This window comes from Lagenorhynchus albirostris, chromosome 1 (genome assembly GCF_949774975.1).
Source record: "Lagenorhynchus albirostris chromosome 1, mLagAlb1.1, whole genome shotgun sequence".
Classification (NCBI taxonomy): domain Eukaryota; kingdom Metazoa; phylum Chordata; class Mammalia; order Artiodactyla; family Delphinidae; genus Lagenorhynchus; species Lagenorhynchus albirostris.
Genome location: NC_083095.1, coordinates 59,142,607 through 59,164,893, shown reverse-complemented (window position 1 = coordinate 59,164,893; position 22,287 = coordinate 59,142,607).

Genomic DNA, 22,287 nt, shown 5'->3' with positions numbered 1-22,287 from the left:
TCTTGCATATTATAAAGCAGTAGTTAAGATCCTGGATTCAAGGTCCTGGATTTAAGTCTTGTTTCTGCCATGTATTAATTGTACAGTTTGGGGCATGTCATTTAACCCATCTGAGGCCCAGTTATTTCATTGTCTGGCACCTACTAAGTACTCAACAAATACTATTTATAAATATAGTATTATTTTTATTGTATTATGCTGCCACTGATTTTAAGGCAAATCTAGTCCCTAAAATAATAAAAATTACCCTGTGCTGTCAGTCTTTTTTGGGCAAACATTTAGGGAAGTTGTCTTGGGAATGCATTGTCAGGTGATGAATAGCATGATTTATTTATTTAAGAAAATTTTTAATTTATCTTGTAAAGAAGAGTTGACAGTTTTCTATACTGGAAAAATGTTACATTCAATGTTTCCAATTTTTCCAGAATTCTACTGTGGTATGTATATACAGTGTTCAAACAAACATGAATTAACATCTTTTTGGTACATCTTTTAACAGAGGTGGAATAATAGGGACCTTAGGGAAGACAGCATTCAGAGTAACAGCCAGTTATTTTATATTCCCTCACACATAAAATATTGAAAACTAGCAAATGAATTCAAGCAAAAAAAAACCTGGCCTGTACTGGCTGAAGGGTACAGATCAGGCCTATTTCATATACTGCCAATTGTGGCAAGTAATGGCTGTGGTAAAGGCAGTGGTCTATGTGCAGGGTAATATTTCAACTGTCCAGTTTTATGAAATTGCTGGAGAGCAAAAAAGCAGCTGTGCTTGGGGAAATGTCTTAGATGTGAGGAAGGTTGGAGTTAGAAAGGTCTTGTTTGACTAAGAGGACGTATTGACAATATTTGAAGACAATTATTTGGGTTGCCACGAGACTCTGCACAAGTGTGTACTAAGGAATAAAGTGAGGCCAATCGAGTCTTGAAGAATCATGTGAAATAATGGCGCTCTTACATGTCATGGGAAGCATTAAGGAAAGAATGCAGTTAAATTATTAGTTAACAGCTCTGTCAAGTAGAGCAGAGTATGTTTGTTTTTTTTTAACATCTTTATTGGAATATAATTGCTTTACAATGGTGTGTTAGTTTCTGCTGTATAATGAAGTGAATCCGGTATATATATACATATATCCCCATATCTCCTCCCTCTTGTGTCTCCCTCCCACCCCTCTAGGTCGTCACAAAGCACCGAGGTGATCTCCCTGTGCTACGCGGCTGCTGCCCACTAGCTATCTATTTTACATTTGGTGGCGTATATAAGTCCATGCCATTCTCTCACTTCGTCCCAACTTACACTTCCCACTCCCCATGTCAAGTCCATTCTCTACGTCTGCATCTTTATTCTTGTCCAGCCCCTAGGTTCTTCAGAACGATTTCTTTTTTAGGTTCCATATATATGTGTTAGCATACGGTATTAGCTTTTCTCTTTCTGACTTACTTCACTCTGTATGACAGACACTAGGTCCATCCACCTAACTACAAATAAGCCAATTTTATTTCTTTTTATGGCTGAGTAATATTCCATTGTGTATATATGTCACATCTTCTTTATCCATTCATCTGTCGCTGGACACTTAGGTTGCTTTCATGTCCTGGCTATTGTAAATAGATCTGCAATGAACATTATGGTACATGACTCATTTTGAATTATGGTTTTCTCAGGGGATATGCCCAGTAGACGTACTGATGGGTTGTATGTTACTTCTGGTTTTAGTTTTTTAAGGAACCTCCATACTGTTCTCCATAATGGCTGATTCAACTTGCATTCGCACCAACAGTGCAAGAGGGTTCCCTTTTCTCCACACCCTCTCCAGCATTTATTGTTTGTAGATGTTTTGATGATGGCCATTCTGACTGGTGTGAGGTGATACTTCATTGTAGTTTTGATTTGCATTTCTCTAATGATTAGTGATGTTGAACATCCTTTCATGTGTTTATTGGCAATCTGTATATCTTCTTTGGAGAAATGTCTGTTTAGGTCTTCTGCCCATTTTTGGATTGGGTTGTTTGTTTTTTTGATATTGAGCTGCATGAACTGCTTGTATATTTTGGAGATTAATCCTTTGTCGATTGCTTCACTTGCAAATATTTTCTGCCATTTGGAGTGTTGTCTTTTTGTCTTGTTTATGGTTTCTTTTGCTGTGCGAAAGCTTTTGCTTCATTAGGTCCCATTTGTTTATTTTTGTCTTTATTTCCATTTCTCTAGGAGGTGGGTCAAAAAGGATCTTGCTATGATTTATGTCATACAGTGTTCTGTGTATGTTTTCCTCTAAGAGCTTTATAGTGTCTGGCCTTACATGTAGGTCTTTAATCCATTTTGAATTTATTTTGTTTATGGTGTTAGGGAGTGTTCAAATTTCATTCTTTTACATGTAGCTGTCCAGTTTTCCCAGCTCCACATACCGAAGAGGCTGTCTTTTCTCCATTGTATATTCTTGCCTCCTTTATCAAAAATAAGGTGACCATATGTGCATGAGTTTATCTCCGGGCTTTCTATCGTGTTCTGTTGATCTATATTTCTGTTTTTGTGCCAGTACCATACTGTCTTGATTACTGCAGCTTTGTAGTATAGTCTGAAGTCAGGGAGCATGATACCTCCAGCTCCATTTTTCTTCTCAAGATTGCTTTGGCTATTCAGGGTCTTCTGTGTTTCCATACAAATTGTGAATTATTTGTTCTAGTTCTGTGAAAAATGCCATTGGTAGTTTGATAGGGATTGCATTGAATCTGTAGATTGCTTTGTGTAATATAGTCATTTTCACAATGTTGATTCCTCCCATCCAAGAACATGGTATATCTCTCCATCTGTTGGTATCATTTTTAATTTCTTTCATCAGTGACTTATAATTTTCTGCATACAAGTCTTTTGTCTCCTTAGGTAGGTTTATTCCTAGGCATTTTATTATTTTTGTTGCAGTGGTAAATGGGAGTGCTTCCTTAATTTCTCTTTCAGATTTTTCATCATTAGTATATAGGAAGACAAGAGATTTCTGTGCATTAATTTTGTATCCTGCTACTTTACCAAATTCATTGATTAGCTCTAGTAGTTTTCTGGTAGCATATTTATGATTCTCTATGTATAGTATCATGTCATCTGCAAACAGTGAGAGCTTTACTTCTTCTTTTCCGATTTGGATTCCTTTTATTTCCTTTTCTTCTCTGACTGCTGTGGCTGAAACTTCCAAAACTATGTTGAATAAGAGTGGTGAGAGTGGGCAACCTTGTCTTGTTCCTGATCTTAGAGGAAATGGTTTCAATTTTTCACCATTGAGAACAATGTTGGCTGTGGGTTTGTCATATATGACGTTTATTATGTTGAGATAAGTTCCCTCTATGCCTACTTTCTGGAGGGTTTTTATCATAAATGGGTGTAGAATTTTGTCAAAAGCTTTTTATGTATGTATTGAGATGATCATATGGTTTTTCTCCCTCAGTTTGTTAAGATGGTTTATCACATTCATTGATTTACATATATTGAAGAATCCTTGCATTCCTGAGGTAAACCCACTTGATCATGGTGTATGATCCTTTTAATGTACTGTTGGATTCTGTTTGCTACTCTTTTGTTGAGGATTTTTGCATCTATGTTCATCAGTGATATTGACCTGTAGTTTTCTTTTTTTGTGACTTCTTTATCTGGTTTTGGTATCAGGGTGATGGTGGCCCCATAGAATGAGTTAGGGAGTGTTCCTCCCTCTACTATATTTTGGAGGAGTTAGAGAAGGATAAGTGTTATCTCCTCTAAATATTTGATAGAATTCACCTGTGAAGCCTTCTGGTCTGGGGTTTTGTTTGTTGGAAGATTTTCAATCACAGTTTAAATTTCATTGCTTGTGATTGGTCTGTTTATATTTTCTATTTCTTCCTGGTTCAGTCTCAGAAGGTTGTGCTTTTCTAAGAATTTGTCCATTTCTTCCACGTTGTCCATTTTATTGGCATATAGATGCTTGTAGTAAACTCTCAGGTTCCTTTGTATTGCTGCAGTGTCAGTTGTTACGTCTTCTTTTTTATTTCTAATTCTATTGATTTGAGTCTTCTCCCTTTTTTTCTTGATGAGTTTGGCTAATGGTTTATCAATTTTGTTTATCTTATCAAAGAACCAGCTTTTCATTTTATTGATCTTTGCTATTGTTTCCTTTATTTCTGATGTGATCTTTATGATTTCTTTCTGCTCACTTTGGGTGTTTTTTGTTCTTTCTCTAATTGCTTTAGGTTTAAAGTTAGGTTGTTTACTTGAGATGTTTCCTGTTTCTTGAGGTATGATTGTATTGCTCTATACTTACCTCTTAGAATTGCTTTGTCTGCATGCCATAGGTTTTGGGTCATTGCGTTTTCATTGACATTTGGTTCTAGGTATTTTTTTGCTTTCCTCTTTGATTTCTTCAATGAGCTCTTTGTTATTAAGTAATGTATTGTTTAGCCTCCACGTGTTTGTATTTTTTTACATAATTTTTCCTTTTATTGATAAATATCTAGTCTCATAGCATTGTGGTCAGAAAAGATACTTGATACAATTTCAATTTTCTTAAATTTACCAAGGCTTGATTTGTGACCCAAGATATGATGTATCCTGGAGAATGTTCCATGAGCACGTGAGAAGAAAGTGTATACTGTTGGTTTGGGATGGAATGTCCTATAAATATCAGTTAAGTTCATCTTGTTTAATGTATCATTTAAAGCTTGTGTTTCCTTATGTATTTTCATTTTGGATGATCTGTCCATTTGTGAAAGTGGGATGTCAAAGTCGCCTACTATGATTGTGTTACTGTCGATTTCCCCTTTTATGGTTGTTAGCATTTGCCTTATGTTTTGAGTTGCTCCTATGTTGGGTGCATAAATATTTACAATTGCTACATCTTCTTCTTGGATTGATTTCTTGATCATTATGTAGTGTCCTTCTTTGTCTCTTGTAATAGTCTTTTTTTAAAGTCTATTTTGTCTGATATGAGAATTGCTACTCCAGTTTTCTTTTATTTCCATTTCTATCCCCTCACTTTCAGTCTGTATGTGTCCCTAGTTCTGAAGTCAGTCTCTTGTAGACAGCATATATGCGGGTCTTGTTTTTGTGTCCATTCAGCCAGTCTGTGTCTTTTGGTGGGAGCATTTAATCCATTTACATTTAAGTTAATTATTGATATGTATGTTCCTATTATCATTTTCTTAATTGTTTTGGGTTTGTTATTGTAGGTCTTTTCCTTCTCTTGTGTTTCCTGCCTAGAGAAATTCCTTTAGCATTTGTTGTAAAGCTGCGTCTGTGGTACTGAATTGTGTTAGCTTTTGCTTGTCTGTAAAGCCTTTGATTTCTCCATCAAATATGAATGAGATCCTTGCTGCATACAGTAATCTTGGTTGTCGGTTTTTCCCTTTCATCCCTTTAAATATGTCTTGCCACTCCCTTCTGGCTTGGCAAATTTCTGCTGAAAGATCAGCTGTTAACCTTATGGGGATTCCCTTGTATGTTATTTGTTGTTTTTCTTTTCTGCTTTTAATATTTTTTCTCTTATTTAATTTTTGGTAGTTGATTAATATGTATCTTGGTGTGTTTCTCCTTGGATTTCTCTTCTGTGGAACTCTGCGCTTCTTGGACTTGATTTACAATTTCCTTTCACATATTAGGGAAGTTTGCAACTATAACCTCTTCAAATATTTTCTCAGTCCCTTTCTTTTTCTCTTCCTCTTCTGGGACCCCTATAATTCAAATGTTGGTGCATTTAATGTTGTCCTAGAGGTCTCTAAGACTGTCCTCAATGCTTTTCATTCTTTTTTCTTTGTTCTGCTCTGCGGTTGTTATTTCCACTATTTTATCTTCCAGATCCCTTATCCGTCCTTCTGCCTTAGTCATTCTGCTATTGATTCCTTCTAGAGAATTTCTAATTTCATTTATTGTGTTGTTCATCATTGTTTGTTTGCTCTTTAGTTCTTCTAGGTCCTTGTTAAACATTTCTTGTATTTTCTCCATTCTACTTCCAAGATTTTGGATCATCTTTACTATCATTACTCTAAATTCTTTTTCAGGTAGACTGTCTATTTCCTCTTCATTTGTCTGTTCTGGCGGGTTTTTACCTTGTTCCCTCATCTGCTGTGTGTTTTTCTGTCTTCTCATTTTGCTTAACTTGCTCTCTTTGGGCTCTCCTTTTTTCAGGTTGCAGGTTTGTAGTTCCCATTGTTTTTGGTGTCTGTCCCCAGTGGCTGAGGTTGGTTCAGTGGGTTGTGTAGGCTTCCTGGTGGAGGGGACTAGTTCCTGTGTCTGGTGGATGAGTCTGGATCTAGTCCTTCTGGTGGGCAGGACTGCCTCCAGTGGTTTGTTTTGTGGTGTCTGTAACCTTATTATGATTTTAGGCAGCCTCTCTGCTAATGGGTTGGGTTATGTTCCTGTCTGGCTAGTTGTTTAGCATAGGGTGTTCAGCACTGTACCTTGCTGGTCATTGGGTGGAGCTGGGTCTTAGTGTTGAGATGGAGATCTCTGGGAGAGTTTTCACCATTTGATATTACATGGAGCCGGGACATCTCTGGTAGACCAACGTCCTGAACTCTGCTCTCCCACCTCAGAGGCGTAGGCCTGACACCCAGCCAGAGCACCAAAACACTGTCAGCCACACGGCTCTGAAGGAAATGGAGAAAGAAAGGAAGGAAGGAAGGAAGGAAGGAAGGAAGGAAGGAAGGAAAGGAAAGGAAGGAAGGAAGGAGGGAAGGAGGGAGGGAGGGAGGGAGGAAAGAAAGAGAGAAAGAAAGAAAGAAAGAAAGAAAGAAGGAGGAAGGAAAGAAGTAAAGAAAGATAAAGAAAGGAAGGAAGGTTATTAAAATAAAAAATAACAAAATATTAAAAAAAATCAAAAAGTAATTTAAAAAAAATACAGAAGAGAGCAACAAAACCAAAAAACAAATCCACCAATGATAACAAGCCCTAAAAACCATACTAAAAAAGAAAAATATGCACAAAGAGAACCCTAGGACAAATGGTAAAAGCAAAGCTATACAGACAAAATTACACAAAGAAGCCTATGCATACACACTCATAAAAAGAAAGGAGAAAAAAAAAATATATATATATACAAAAAAAAGGAAGAGAGCAACCAAATCAATAAACAAATCTACTGGTGATTTTAAACTCTAAATATTAAACTAGGATAAACGTAAAACCAGAAACCAATTAGATACAGAAAGCAAACCCCAAGTCTACCGTTGTTCCCAAACTCCACCACCTCAAATTTGGGATGATTCGTTGTCTATTCAGTTATTCCAGAGATGCAGGGTATATCAGGTTGATTGTGGATATTTAATCCGCTGCTCCTGTGGCTTCTGGGAGAAATTTCCCTTTCTGGTCTTTGTTCACACAGCTCCTGGGGTTCATCTTTGGATTGGCCCAGCCTCTGTGTGTTGGTCGCCTGAGGGTGTCTGCTCCCTCCCAGGCAGACGGGGTTAAAGGAGCAGCTGATTAAGGGGCTCTGGCTCACTCAGGCCGGGGGGTGGGAGGGGTACGGTATGCGGGGACAGCCTGTGACGACAGAGGCCAGTGTGACGTTGCAACAGCCTGAGGTGCTCCGTGTGTTCTCCGGGGAATTTGTCCCTGGATCCCGGGACCCTGGCAGTGGCGGACTGCACAGGCTCCTGGGAGGGGAGGTGTGGATAGTGACCTGTGCTCGCACACAGGCTTCCTGGTGTTTGCAGCAGCAGCCTTAGTGTTTCGTGCCCGTCTCTGGGGTCTGCGATGATAGCCGCGGCTCGCGCCCATCTCTGGAGCACGTTAAGGCGATGCTGTGAATCCCCTCTCTTCGCGCTCCCCGAAACAATGGTCTCTTGCCTCTTAGTCATTTCCAGACTTTTTCCCGGACTCCCTTCCAGCTAGCTGTGGTGCACTAGCCCCCTTCAGACTGTGTTCACGCAGCCAATCCCAGTCCTCTCCTTGGGATCTATCTGACCTCCGAAGCAGTGCCTCAGCTCCCAGCCCCCACCCGTCCCGGAGGGTGAGCAGACAAGCCTCTCAGGCTGGTGAGTGCTGGTCGGCACCGATCCTCTGTGCAGGAATGTCTCTGCTTTGCCCTCCGCACCCCTGTTGCTGTGCTCTCCTCCGTGGCTCCGAAGCTTCCCCCCTCCGCCACCCGCAGTTTCCGCCCGCAAAGGGGCTTCCTAGTGTGTGGAAACTTTTCCTCCTTCACAGCTCCCTCCCAGAGGAGCAGGTCCTGTCCCTATTCTTTTGTCTCTGTTTTTTCTTTTCTCTTTTGCCCTACCCATGTACGTAGGGAGTTTCTTGCCTTTGGGAAGTCTGAGGTCTTCTGCCAGTGTTCAGTAGGTGTTCTGTAGTAGTTGTTCCACATGTATACATATTTCTGATGTATTTGTTGGGAGGAAGGTGTTCTCCATGTCTTTATCCTCCACCATGTTGAAGGTCTCCCCAGAACAGAGTATGTTTTAAGGGATAGTGCCAATTCCTGGTAGATTTGATAAAGTGCTCTGATTTTTATCAAAAAAATACTCCAAATGTCACAAAATAATTTTGTTGTATTTTTAAAAAATTAAACTTGCTTTTTTTTTTTTTTGGCTGCTTCGGGTTTTAGTTGCGGCATGTGGTGTCTTCGCTGAGGTGTGCGGGATCTTTCATGGCAGTGCAGGCTCTTCGCTGTGTTGCGTGGGTTTCTCTCTAGTTGTGGCCCTCGGGTTTCTCTTCTCTCTAGTTGTGGTGTGTGGATTTTTCTCTCTCTAGTTGTGGCACGCAAGTTCAGTAGTTGTGGTACCCGGGCTTAGTTGCCCCAAGGCATGTGGGATCTTCCTGGACCACGGATCAAATCCACATCCCCTGCATTGGAAGGTGGATTCTTTAGCACTGGACCACCAGTGAAGTCCCTTGACACATGTTTAATCAATAAGAAGATGGTGACTGAGGAGAACTCTCAATTCAATATTAGGACATATCAACCTTTTTACATAACAAAAAATAATTTTACTTCCTTAGACCCCTCATTTCTTTTTATTTGGTCTGCCTCTTAAAAGTAGATAAGCCCCATTTTTTCTTTGTGCTGTCTCCATCTTCATACTTTCCTCTTTCTTTTCTAGTAATTACTTTGGCTTTAAACATTGAGTTTATGCTATATATTCAAGGTACCACTGGGTATAAACAATTAATAAGTCATGATCTCTGCCTTAGTGTTAATGTGTTGGACAGAAAGTTAAGAAAACTTATGATAATATAATGTGATAAATGATGTGTGCTCTGGAAACACAAAGGTGACATTTGAAGTTCCATAGAGGCTAAATGAGTGTTGGGAAAGGGAACATTTCAGGAATGGGAGCTTCAAGGGCTCAGGCATGGGGTGTGAACATGCAGTGTGTCTTGGGAGACCCGTTTGTCATTTTGTGCATTTGGAATATAGAGGGTAGGTTAGAGTGTGCAGCATCTGAGGCTGGATGAGTGGGTAACTAATTATTATATATTTTATCCTGTGGGTAGTGGAGAGTAATACGAGGTTTCTAAGCACTCATTGGGCAATCTCGTTTCTTTTCATGGCTTTAACCAGGATCCCTAAATTAATTATTCCCAAATCCTTACCTGCAATTCTGACTTTGTTCTTAGGGTTCACAATGTATTTAAAACTGCTGACATTATTATCCAGCTGTTACTCAATCAAGGTGAGTTCTGCCCCTTTAAATTGTTCCTCCATTGTGCACCCTTTCTTGTTTCATGACACCATTTCTCCAAGTCAACTAGGCTGAACATCTCAGTGCCATCTTCAGTTTCCTTCTTTATTTCAATGTCCCCTCAGTCCTTTCTTTGCCAGTCTCACTAATGTTCCCAACCACCTCCCACCCGTTTCCCCATTTCTGTTCCTACCACCACTTCTCCATGGTTCAGACTCCCATTCCTTCTCATCTGGACTTTTGCAATGGCTTTTCAATGGCCTAGTTATTTTCTCTTTCATTTCTAATCCAGGGTACCTAATGGCACGAGAATTTTCTTCCAAAAATATGGATCTCATCACATAATTCCTCTCAAAAATCTTTAATGATTCCTCACATATGGGATAAAGTGCAGATTCCTTAGGGCCACATTCAGGGCCCATGGAATCCTTTCTAAAAAAAAAAGAAAAGGTCCTTCACTTTCCCCTCTTCTTTTTGCAATCTCTGTCCTAATAAATATTCCTTGTCAAAAATCATCATTCTTGTTTTAATTTAAAATAATTTTTATTGAGGCATAATTGACATACCAGCTTCAGGTGTGCAACATAATGATTTGATATTTGTATATACTGTGAAATGATCAGCATAATAAGTCTACTTATCTGGAATTATAATTTTGATGTCAAATTTTTACTGGCGTAATTCATAGAATAAGAAATCATCGTTCTTAGTGCCACCATGTTTTTTTTAAAAAAAACTCTTGGTGCATCATATCTTATCTTATATTAAACTTTATTCTTTTAATAGATTATATGTTTTTAGATGACAAAGTGTATTTAGTTACCTCTTGCTTGCTGTGTAACAAATTACCTCCACACTTAGCAACTTGAACTAACACACATTTATTATCTCACCGTCATTGGGTCAGGAATCCAGGGGCAGCTTAACTGGGTCCTCCAGCTCAGGGTCTCTTATAAGGCTACAGTCAAGGACTCAGCTGGGGCTACAGGCATCTCAAGGTTCATCTGGGGGAGGATCTGCTTCTGAACTCACTCAATATTTGTTGCAAGATTCAGTTCCTTCCAAGTTGTTCCACTGAGGGACTCAATTTCACACTTGCCATTGGCCAAAGACTGCCCTCAGTTACTTGCCATATGGACTTGTCTATAGGTGAGATTAAAACAAGACAGTTTGTTTTATCAAAGTGAGCAAGAAAGAGGGAGGGAGAGAGAGAGGAAGGGAAGAAGGGAGAGACAGAAAGGGAAGACACAGTCTTTTATAACCTAATCTTGGAAGGGACATCTCATCCCTTTTGCCATGTTTTGTTTGTTAGAATGATGTCTCTAAGTTCAGCCCACACTTAAGGAGAATGAATTACAGAAAGGCATAAATATCAGGAGGTTGACTGCCTCACAGAGAGTTTATAGTTTTACTCCCCACCTCTGTGACTAATGGTTTATGCATTGGAGGTCTTTAATAATTATTTGGTGAATTGAATTAAAAAACAGTATCCCAGTTTGCAACTCAAATTTATGCTAATGTTTATAATTTCAGTTAATAATGTCCACATTTGATTAAAATTCGGCAACCCCTTCGAAATTTTTTATGTAATAAAAAATGAGGAAAAAATGAAAAGATACTAAGGGGTTCAGCTGGTTCAGTGGAGAGTTCACCAAATAAACCCCTCTCACTTTATTTGGTGATGACGATTACAAACTGCTGGAGAGTGAAGTAGGGAGAGAGGATAGTGTGATAGAAATTGCCCCATGGTATCACTTTCTCTGAATTTCACTTGACAAAAATATATACTGAAAATCAGTTCCAGGTATTTTCTAATTTTTAAGATATTTTAGGCTTCTTAATTTTATGTAATTAGATGTTTCTTTAAACATTTAAAAATTAAATGCAGTTGTCAAATTTGAAATAAACTTCCCTATAAAGTTGAATAAGTCTGAGATATTGATAGTTTTGAAATTTAATTCTGTTTAAAAACCTGAAAAACTCAGAAGTAATATATTGTTCTTACATTAGTTTAAAATAGTTAACTTTTTATGTCATATTTATCAGCCAAAGAATATATTGATAGGTATTACAGGCCCTACTTTTAGGGACTATTATTGTATTATAGCTGCCTTATTTTGTAATTCAGAAATATTATACTTTGACTCCAATGAATTATTTATATATGCCTTTTCAATGTTAGTAACAGATTAAAGAGCACTATGTGAAGAAGAGAATAAATTCCTTTAGAGATATTCTTGGTTTAGCTTACGGTTTTATTCATTACTTAGGTCAAAATAACCTCAGCTTGATCTTTTTTATGTGTGTATTATCTATTTTTCAGATGTTTGAGACAGAAAGAATAAAGCTTAAGTTCCCAGGAGCAATCAAATAATTGCACTTTGAATTTATAAAATCCTTTCTTTTTAGGCTGACAACAGTGATGAAACATTTGCATTTGAACCTGGCAACATATAAATTTGAAAGTTTGTAATGAATAAAAATGTGAATTAAATGGAGAAAAACATACTATTTAATAAAACCTTATTGGAACCATTATATATGGATTGTAAACCAATTTATTTTTTAGGCAACATGTTAACGTTATCAACTTTTTCAGATCCTTATAATTTTTCTTCAGATTTTTTTCCCTAAACTTCTCTAATCTTTAGCTGTGTTTTTTAATGCATGTTTTTAGTTCTGCTTAGGAATGTATTATCAGGTCTTAAGCAGGTCTGGTTATAGATTTACTTTTATAACTTTTTCTCAATTTGAACTTAATAATCAAGCCCAAGAATTTGGAAGATAGTGTAAAGATAAATTTTAAATTACTTACAGATAATGCTAATCTAACCACATTTCCAACTGTTCCAATAGTATCCATGAGGAGAGACTAAGCACGTCAAATATGAACCAAATTTGATGTTATTTAGAAAAGTGGAACCTTTTCTAAATACTAATTAGTAATGCATGGTTACTAAATTGTTTAATATTGGTTTTGAGGATACCTTTTATCACACATTACATTTTGATGAAAAATAGAAAATAATAATATTATTAATTTCTTGAGATAAAATTATAATTACAAAAGAATACCCAGTAAAATCTGATAGTTCAGTTGTTCAAGTTTATCAAATTAGCTGAAAATATAAAGTATATAAAAAAGATAGAAGTTTCAAAAACAATTTCAGTATCTTTTTTGACTAATGCTAGATTCTGTCTTCCTTCATTCTAAAAAGACGTAAACTAGTTTGGTTTTGAAACCTCCTTCAACAAAATATGCCCACGTTCATTTCAAGATTAGGAAGGTCCAAGTGTTCAACAGTATAAACTTGACAAAATAGTTCTGCCATCCTCCAATTTTAAAATACCAAAGTGATTTTCATAGTCTAGTGAGTTATAAAAATGGAAAGAACAACTGTAAACCAGTATTAATGGGTGACAAGAAGAAAAAGAAATGCTGTGGTAAGAGTTTAAATTATTTACCGTGCCTCAAAATAGCTCCCCATGGGAGTTATATCATTTAGACTAGTCTAAATATGAGTATTACCTTTACTTTTCCATGAGAATTTTGTTATGACAAGTGTTCATAAATGTGTACATATTCAAGATGTGTAACTTTTTAAGGAGTGTACAATTGACCTCACACATTTCACAGACATGGGGATTATTCATACAAAAGGTCCCTCTCTAGTGGTAGCTTAATCTTATGAAATATGTATCAAAAGAAAGTGGTAATTCATTATGAATCGTTAGCTGTGTGATCCTTGGACATGTTACTTAGAACTTGTAAGCCTGTTTCACATCTGTTAAAGATATACTATAATAGCATATTTCTCAGGCTACTTGTGGGAAGTTAATAAAAATAACCTCTGCATTAAGACTAGCATAATTCTTAAAAGTAGGCATTCACTAAATATTGGTTATTATGAAATCTTCCTTTTTTCCTTCCTCCTACAATTTTTATTCAACATTTATATATGCCAGGCAGTATTCTAAGGGCTGGGGATACAGCAATGAGCAAAGCAGATGAACGGGAAAGTAAAAAGTAGACAAGTAACAAAGATAAATAAGTAAAATAAATGGTAGATTAGAGAGTGATAAGTACTAGGAGAGAAATAGGGCAGAGAAGAGAACTAGGAAGAACACTGAGGTAGAGGATGTAATTTTGAGTAGTTTGCCAGAGAAGGCCTCACTGAAATGATGACATTTCAGTGACCTGAAGGAGATGGGGGAATAAGCTATCAGATGTCTGGGAGAAGACTATTCCAAAGGCAGGGACTGACCAGGTGCAAAGGCCCTGAGGTGGGAACAATAAGGAGTCTATGAGGAGTAGGCAAGGAGGAGAAAAGTAAAAGGCGATACAAGACAAGTAATGGGAACCAGATTGTGTGGGCCTGGAAGGAGACTTTAAGGCCTTTGACTTTTTCTTTGAGAGATTGGGAAGACATTGGAGGGTTTTGAGTAGAGGTGTGACATAATCTGACATATGATTTAGCACTCTGGCTGCTCTCTTGGGACCAGTCTGAAGGGAGATGGGTTGGAGGACTGTTGTCAATCTAGGTGAGAGATGGTGGCTTGGAAATGGTGATGGCAGTGGAGGTCATGAGCTATGGATGGATAATCGATATAAATTGAATGTTAAGACAACAGGTTTTGTTAGATGCTCAGTTTTAAGGTATGTGAGACAGGAGCCAAAGATGACTCCAAGGTTCTGAGCAACTGAAGAGTGGTGAAACTGAGAAGGAAACGAGAGAGTGTGAGCAGGGGAAGATCAGAAGTTCAATTTGACATGTGTCATGTTTGCAGATTTCACTGACATTCAAATGGAATGGTAGAAATGCAGTTGGATTAATTAAAAGGAGGGAGTGAAATGCTGATAGGCCAACTAAGCTGAGGGTCAGGGACTAAACATTATATTCTACAACATGGAGGTCATTGGTGACCTTATCATTAGCTAAACCCTAAAGCACCCTGATTGATTCTGATCTAATCTAGCTACATTTTTTGATCTGCTACTTTTTCTGTTACTGGATTCTTGTCCATCACTTTTCACTATTCTCATATAGATTTTTGATTCCATCGTGAATGAACTTTCCTGCATTCTCATTGTATCATGCAGTTCCTTCTTCTCCTCCTGGTTCTTTTTTGGACCTGTATTTATGTAGCCATTGTGAGTGGAGACCTCCCACACTCTGCCTTTCTGAGGTTCCCTCTGATTGTTCTGTGGCGTTAGCACTGTTTTAACTCCACTTTGCTCCTTCTAACTCGGTACTTTAAAAAAAATCTTTAGGCAAAACCCTTTTCTCTTTTGATGTTAATGTTATCCATTTAATTACAACTCCCTACACCTCCTCAGTGCCTTTATCCCTTGGCATTCCAACTATTACCCACATTATTGGATATTTTGATGTTATGCGTCTCTGGCAATTTGGATATTCATAGATGGTCCACTAGAAGAGCTCACAGTTTGTCAAGTGTTTGTTATATCATAAGTATTTTCCTAACATTGTCTCTAAAGGGTAATACTCATTTATATTTATACATTCTTCAGTGACTTTTAAAAAGATGCTCACATCTCATCACTTTTAAAAAATATATTTTTAAAATTTTTTGGCAGTGTTAGGTCTTAGTTGCAGCATGCAGGATCTTCGTTGCAGCATGTAAGATCTTTCGTTGCAGCACGTGGGTTTCTCTCTAGTCGTGGCATGCGGGTTTTCTCTCTCTAGTTGTGGCACTCAGCCTCCAGAGCGCGGGGGCTCTGTAGTTTGCAGCACGTGGGCTCTCTAGTTGAGGTACGAGGGCTTAGTTGCCCTGTGGAATTGGGATCTTAGTTCCCCGACCAGGGCTCAAACCCACGTTCCCTGCATTGGAAGGCAGATTCTTACTACTGGGCCGCCGGGGAAGTCCCCACATCTCATTATTCTATAAATGCATCTTTCATTGAGGGCAGATGTAGAGACAATGAATACTAAATATATTGGAAAAGAAACCTCGGTTTAGTTCTATAGAAATATACTAAGTACTAAGTACTAAGTACTAAGCTTAAACTAGGTGATAAGGATTCAGAATGAATAAGAGAACATTACTGCCCTCAGGAAGGATATGGGTGTGTGTGTGTGTGTGTGCGTGCATGTGCGTGTGCGTATGTGTGTGTGTGTGTGTGTGTTGTGATGTGGGCTACCAAGCACTGGGATGGGCAAGAGACAAACATATTGTCAAAATCTTACATTCATGTGTGTCAAGAGCTCAGATGGTCTAAGTGATTAAAGGCTTGACTGTTACTTTAATTTTGACTTGTCTTTATTGGCAGCTTCAACACCTAGCAGCTCAGCTGTCTTTAGCTCTGACTTTCCTCTGTCCCCTTTTCTTTTCTTCATGGACTAGCACCAGCTAAGGGTCAGGTGAAGAGCACAGATATGGGGCTGGTCTCACTGCCTCAAGCAAAAGGATCCTGCAGTTTTATGGACCTGGTGGCTGCCAGGAGGGAGAAGGGAAAGGACTAGGAGTAAAAAAGTACCGAGTACTGAGTCAGAGTAGGGGGAAAAAGTATCTTCAAGTTTCCCTCCTCCCCTCATAAATAGTTTTCGGCCATAAAGAGAAGTGCCTGAGGAAGATGTCAATGGAAGGCCCCAGATAAGACAACTCTGAATGGAGGCAGCTGGGCTGGGAATGCAGCCATGTGTAGGAACATGCCTGATCTGCGGGGCTTGGGCCCTTTACTGTAACTCCCTTCATAGATTGATGCACTGGCTGTTCATCAGGTCTGATGTGGCGAGAGCAGTTTTCCCCTGTGAGACCTGCCTGGTAAACTCTTTGTAATTTCCTATGGTCAGACCTGAAAGATCACACATAGGTTTTTGTCCAGGAGTTGGACACCTGAAAGTGTTACAATGGTAATAAGCATAAGGGTGTGAAGGAGTATGAATGAGGAGAAATTTATGATCATCATTCTTTCCAGTGGCCTGAGTTTCCTTTGAAACAAAGGTCTGAATCTGGAACATTTGTTGGGCAATTTACTGCTTCACAAGTGGATGATGTTACTGTGCATTAGTGGTCAATACACTGCATGATGCCTTCTCTTGTGTTATTTGTCCCTATAAATGAAGCAGATAAGCAGCAGCGGTTTCTTTGGAGTACCCCTGACTAACTATATTTCCAGTTCCATGACCTGTACGTGAAACACAGATTCAAGGTTATGGATGCAGAAAGCCTCTCTTGTCTTGTTCTCTAAGGCCACACAAGGGACACTGGATGCATACTCAGCTGTTAATGAAATGGTATTTTGTTTTCCGTTCCAGTGTTGTTCTCTGTGAACACAGGTTTAGGATTGGATTCCTCATGGGTTGGGGTGAGTGATAGCACTCAAACCCCTAATCTCCACTCTGCACCCCTCAGGAAACCCTTAAAGGCAGAATATGCTTTGCATAACAATGGAAGAATAATGGTTTGGAACCTGTGTAGTGTGGATATACAGATATACACATACCTCAGCCTTGTGGTACCTTGGGTACTGTGATTGGGCAGTCACCATCTAAGAGGCTACAAGGGAAACAGTGACTTTGGTTAAATGAATATTTTGGTAGAGAAATGCAAGCTACAGGCAACTCATAAAGTCTGGAGATCACCTGCCCACCTTTGTTATTTTATTATAAAGTGAGTTGTTATAATTACAATAGGAGTCTAAGAAATATTTTCTAATTATCAACATACCCCATATGACATTAATAGCATTATTCTAAAAGTTAAGGTCAAATCACATTAATTTAAACCTACTCCATTCAGGGAGTATTCAGGAAAAGAAAATACAGTTGACCCTTTGAGCAACATGGGTTTCAACTGCATGGGTCCACTTATACATGTATTTTTTCGATAGTAAATACTACAGTACTACATGCTCTGTGGTTGGTTGAATCTGTGGATGCAAAACTGCAGATACAATTTATAGTCAGCCTTCCATGTGAACAGACCTTCGGTTTCATCATATTCAAGAAACAAAGAGAAAGAACAAGTTGACTGAAAAATGTGGCAACTCTTATTTATAATTGTTTAGTCTATAGAAAAATATATATTATAGCAGATAGGATCTAAGGTTACCCCCATGATCCCCAGCTCCTAGAGTTCATATCTTTGTGTAATTCCCTCCCCTTGAGTGTGGGTTGCACCTTTGACTTGCTTCTAATCAATAGCGTATGCAAAGGTGATGGGCTATATGTGATAATGTATATGTGATTATTTGATTATATTACATAAGATGTAGTGCCTTCCTGGAGTCTCTCACTCCTTTGTTGACTATGAAGAAGAAAGTTGCCATGTTGTGGATGGCCTGTGTTGGAAGACCCATGTGGGAAGGAACTGAGGGTGGCTTTTAGAAGCTGAGAATGACTTCTAGACAACAGCCCGAAAGACTGAAGGCTTCAACCCTACAACCACAAAATACCAGGGGGCACCACAATACCTGTCAACACCTTAATTGCAACTGATGAGACTCTACACATGGGAGACGTGGGAGACATGCCTACACCTTGCTTCACAGAAAAGGAATAACTATGTGTTCTTTAAAGCTGCTAAGTTTGTTAAACCTAACATATATCTTTATAGCTACAGAATGCCTATATCTCTGTGTATGTACAGCTCAAAGGCACCTGTATTAGAGTTCTCCAGAGAAGCAAGGCCAGTAGGATATGTATGTATATATGTATGCATTTATATATACAGGGTATGTGTATCTCTCTGTCTCTCTCTCTTGTCATAGGTCTACAGAGAGAGATAGAGATGGATTGATTAATTTACTTTAAGGAATTGTCTCATTTGAATGTGGAGATTGCCAAGTCCAAAAGCTTATGGGGGTAGGCAGCATGCTGGAGACTCAGGGAAGAGTGACAATTCAAGTTCAAAGGGCAGTCTGATGGCAGAATTCATTCTTGCTTAGGAGAGGTCATTCTTTGTTCTATTAAGGCATTTAACTGATTGGATGAGGGCAATCTACTTTATTCAAAGTTAATCAATTTAAATGTTAATCTCATCCAAAAACCACCCTCACAGAAACATCTAGCATATTTGATCAAATATCTGGGCACCATGGCCCAGCCAAGTTGACATATAAAATTAAGCATCACAAGTTCACCCCTTATCAACTTGACACTCATACATATCTCCTTAAACTATACTTAATCTCCAAATAAAGACAATAACAAGGTCATACTTCTGCCTAACATGATATAGCTATCCTACATACAACTGAAAACTTACCCTTTCTCCAGAAGAGGATGCAAAGTCCTTGGGTGATGTTTACTCTTCTCCTTGCTATCCCATAGCTTAAACATTAAGATGTAAAGTAATGATACTTAAATAGTACAATATAAGGTCAGTATATTTTATGTTACAAGGGCATAAGAGAGGAAAACAAAGATATTTATGTAACACACAGTCATATTAATAACAAAATAAGGCAGAAATACTCATGACAATTATAGTTTTCATTTCTGTAACTAGTCACATGGTCATAGTATTTATAACAATCTTCTTCCACTACCCATTTGGTATTCCCTTTGCCCTCAGATAGCACCTCACCTGGTCAAGGTTCTTCACCTGGTGGGGTAACCCAAACCTTCACTCCTGAAAGTCTAGGCCATTAGTAGTACTGCTTACATTGGATTGTTGTTGGTTCTTATTGACTTCAATCACAGATCATAGTAATACTAAGAGATGCCCTAAGGGATCTCCTGTATTTCAGACATACTTTTCCTTACCTCCATTGTAAAGTAGTTGTCCAGTTCCTTCTTGGTAATCAGGATCAGTCACCTCAGCCAGCACAGTAACTCCCTTTTTTGCCTGTTGATTCAGAGGCATGAGGAACCCAAAGTGGCCAGGTGGCTGTCTTAACTTCTAGTTTAATGGAATCATTATTGTGTTTGCTGGTGGATGCATTCCTCCCTTTGGAACTGACCTCTAGATTAGCAGAGCATGAGGTCTTGGGGTAGGAAGCAACAATTTTGCTAGTGGATCACTAGGAATAACTGTGAGGGGTACCACTTCTGTTCCCACCTCTTGATTCCTGGACCTGTGAATCCTGGCTATGAGAGAAACAGCACCATGTATTAGACACAGATTCAGAACATGTACAGCCTCCTGGAGAATCTTGCCCCAGCCCTGCAAGGTATCAGTATCTAGGTGACACTGTAATGGAGTCTTCAAAAGGCCGTTCCACCATTCTACCAAGTCAGTTGCTTCAGGATGGTGGGGAACATGGTAAGACCAGTGAATTGCATTGGAATGTGTCCATTGTCAGATGTTATTTGCTATGAAGTGAGTTACTTGATCAGAAGCAATTCTATTTTGGAACCCCTCCCCCCATCTCCTGCCCTGGTCCTTCCTCAGCTTTATAGCAGCTTGTCCTCACAAGTCTGCTTTCTCTTCCAGATTATTTTCCTTTTATTCCCATATGCCCTGTGGCCAGTGCTGAGTGGTGATTTATTCTTACTTCATCCTGGAAGCCAATGTCAGGGACACATCTTTGGATCATCAAAATGCAAAGAAACTCTTATAATAAGTTTTTCATTCAGTGGAATTTTTTTTTCTTTTAGCCTCTTGGATTATGAATCCAGTGGTTGGCATTTAAAAATCAGTGAACCTTGCACTTGAAATAACATATATACCTCAATAACTGTCTGAAATAAAAAACTTAAAATTGGTTCTCCTGAAAGCAGTCTTGCTCTATAATATTTTTCTCTCAAAACCTTTAATAATTACACATTGACTATTGATGAGATGTGGCGTGAACTTTGTAGCCATGCCTTTCTCCTGTTATCTTCTGGAATGCTCTTTTCCCATTCTTTCACCTCCAGCGCACGCACGCACACACACACACACACACACACACACACACACACACACACCCTCTGGCTCTTGAGATACCACCTATCCTTTAAGCCCATTTCATTTCTCTCAGTCTTTTCTTATGTTGGTTGTTTCTTCTTTATTAGATCATAAGCTGTTTGAAGGCAGGGATTGGACTGTTCTGATTCTTATATTATTTAGGCTCTAGATCAATGCCTTGAACATAATAGGTAGTCCATACATGATTATGGGATTAAAACGAATGAACTCCTTTTAGCCATTGTCAAGGCTTTGCCAAAAATGAGCTGATGTTATCTCAAAAAGGATTTCCAGTGCACTTGGTCACGAAGTTTTCACTTGTATGTGGCAAAATGAGAAAATAAAGGTAAGCTAGTGAGTTTTCCACAAAGCAAAACTTACTCAATTTAAAGGAAAGCCTTTTATTTTGGGTTGCAGCACTTCCTACCTTTTGAAAAATAAAATTTTTCCTTTTATGGTGGTGGGAAGTGCTTGTTAGAAGAACAAAGCTTTAGAAACTCTATGTTAGACTCTCCTTTTTTTTTCATTTATTTTTTATTTTTTAATGGTCTGTGATTTCTACAGTTTTGGAAACTTATGATCTAGAGTACTTGTATATTACAAGACCACCAAATGAAAGGGTTGAAGGATTCTGGTGAAACTGGATATGGTGAAAGAACGATGGACTAAAATATAGGAAAAGTAATGGCAGTGGGAGCATTCCTAATAACTAGTTATGCAACATTTGTCTCAGCCTTGTGCAATTAAGATAAATACAATTAAGATTACTTTTCAAGGTAGTTGTGAGACCCAAATAAGTAATTAAGTTGTGAAATGTTTTTGTTTTTGATAGAGTCTAGAAGGAAGGGATTTTGTATTAGTTATTGGTAGTCCTTCTTTGTATCTTTAATATCAACAGCGTTTCCTTTAGAGCCCTCTATAACCCAGAAAAAGCCCATGACTTTCCTAGAATCTGAGTTACACAGTGTTCCTCATCCTTCTGGTGACATTGATTTGATTGCATATTGTAAACTGTCCAGAAAGATTTTTATTGTCAGTTTAAAGCGAAATAATAGCATCAGCAGCAGAATGCTGGTTAGGTATTTGTATAAGTGATTCTAGCTGAAAGGATATACTGACACTATTTAGTTTTTGGTACACTCTGGTAGGGTGAGAGGGTGAACTTTAAGTCTGAAGCATCCTTATGAGGATATTCTATATGAAGGATTATTTCTGTAATGCAAAATTTCCTTTCACTTTGCATGAATCCAATCCAATCCAATGAAAATGATTGCATTCATTCCTCGAGTGATTGCACATCTACTCTACGTGAAGACATGTTGCCAAAATACTGTACTGCAGAAGTACTTACAGAATCCCAGAGAAGAATAGGGTTAGAGTCGGGAGAGTGAAATTAGCCACTTGTTTCTCTCTTCTCTGTCACTTTCTTTAAAAAGAGGTATCGCACAGGCCACACACATTTTAGAGTTGATGAAATTTGTCTTCTGTCCCTGCACCCACTCCATGTTCCCTTAATGCCTCAGTGCAGTTGCCTACAAGCAATAGGTATTTCCATTGTTACCTCTTAGGTCCAGTGGCATCTTTTATTCTCTGGCCTTGTACAGACTGCTAATGAGGTACTGTCCCTGGTCTTCTCTCCCAGAAAGTATGTCACAGGCTGCTGAATGAACCCTTTATCCTTTATTTCTGTTCTAGTAAAACCTTACTCTTTAAGATAGTTGATTTCAGCTAGATGTTAGAAAAAAGCAGTAAAATAAATTCACACCAAGATTCCATTACTAATAGCTGACAATG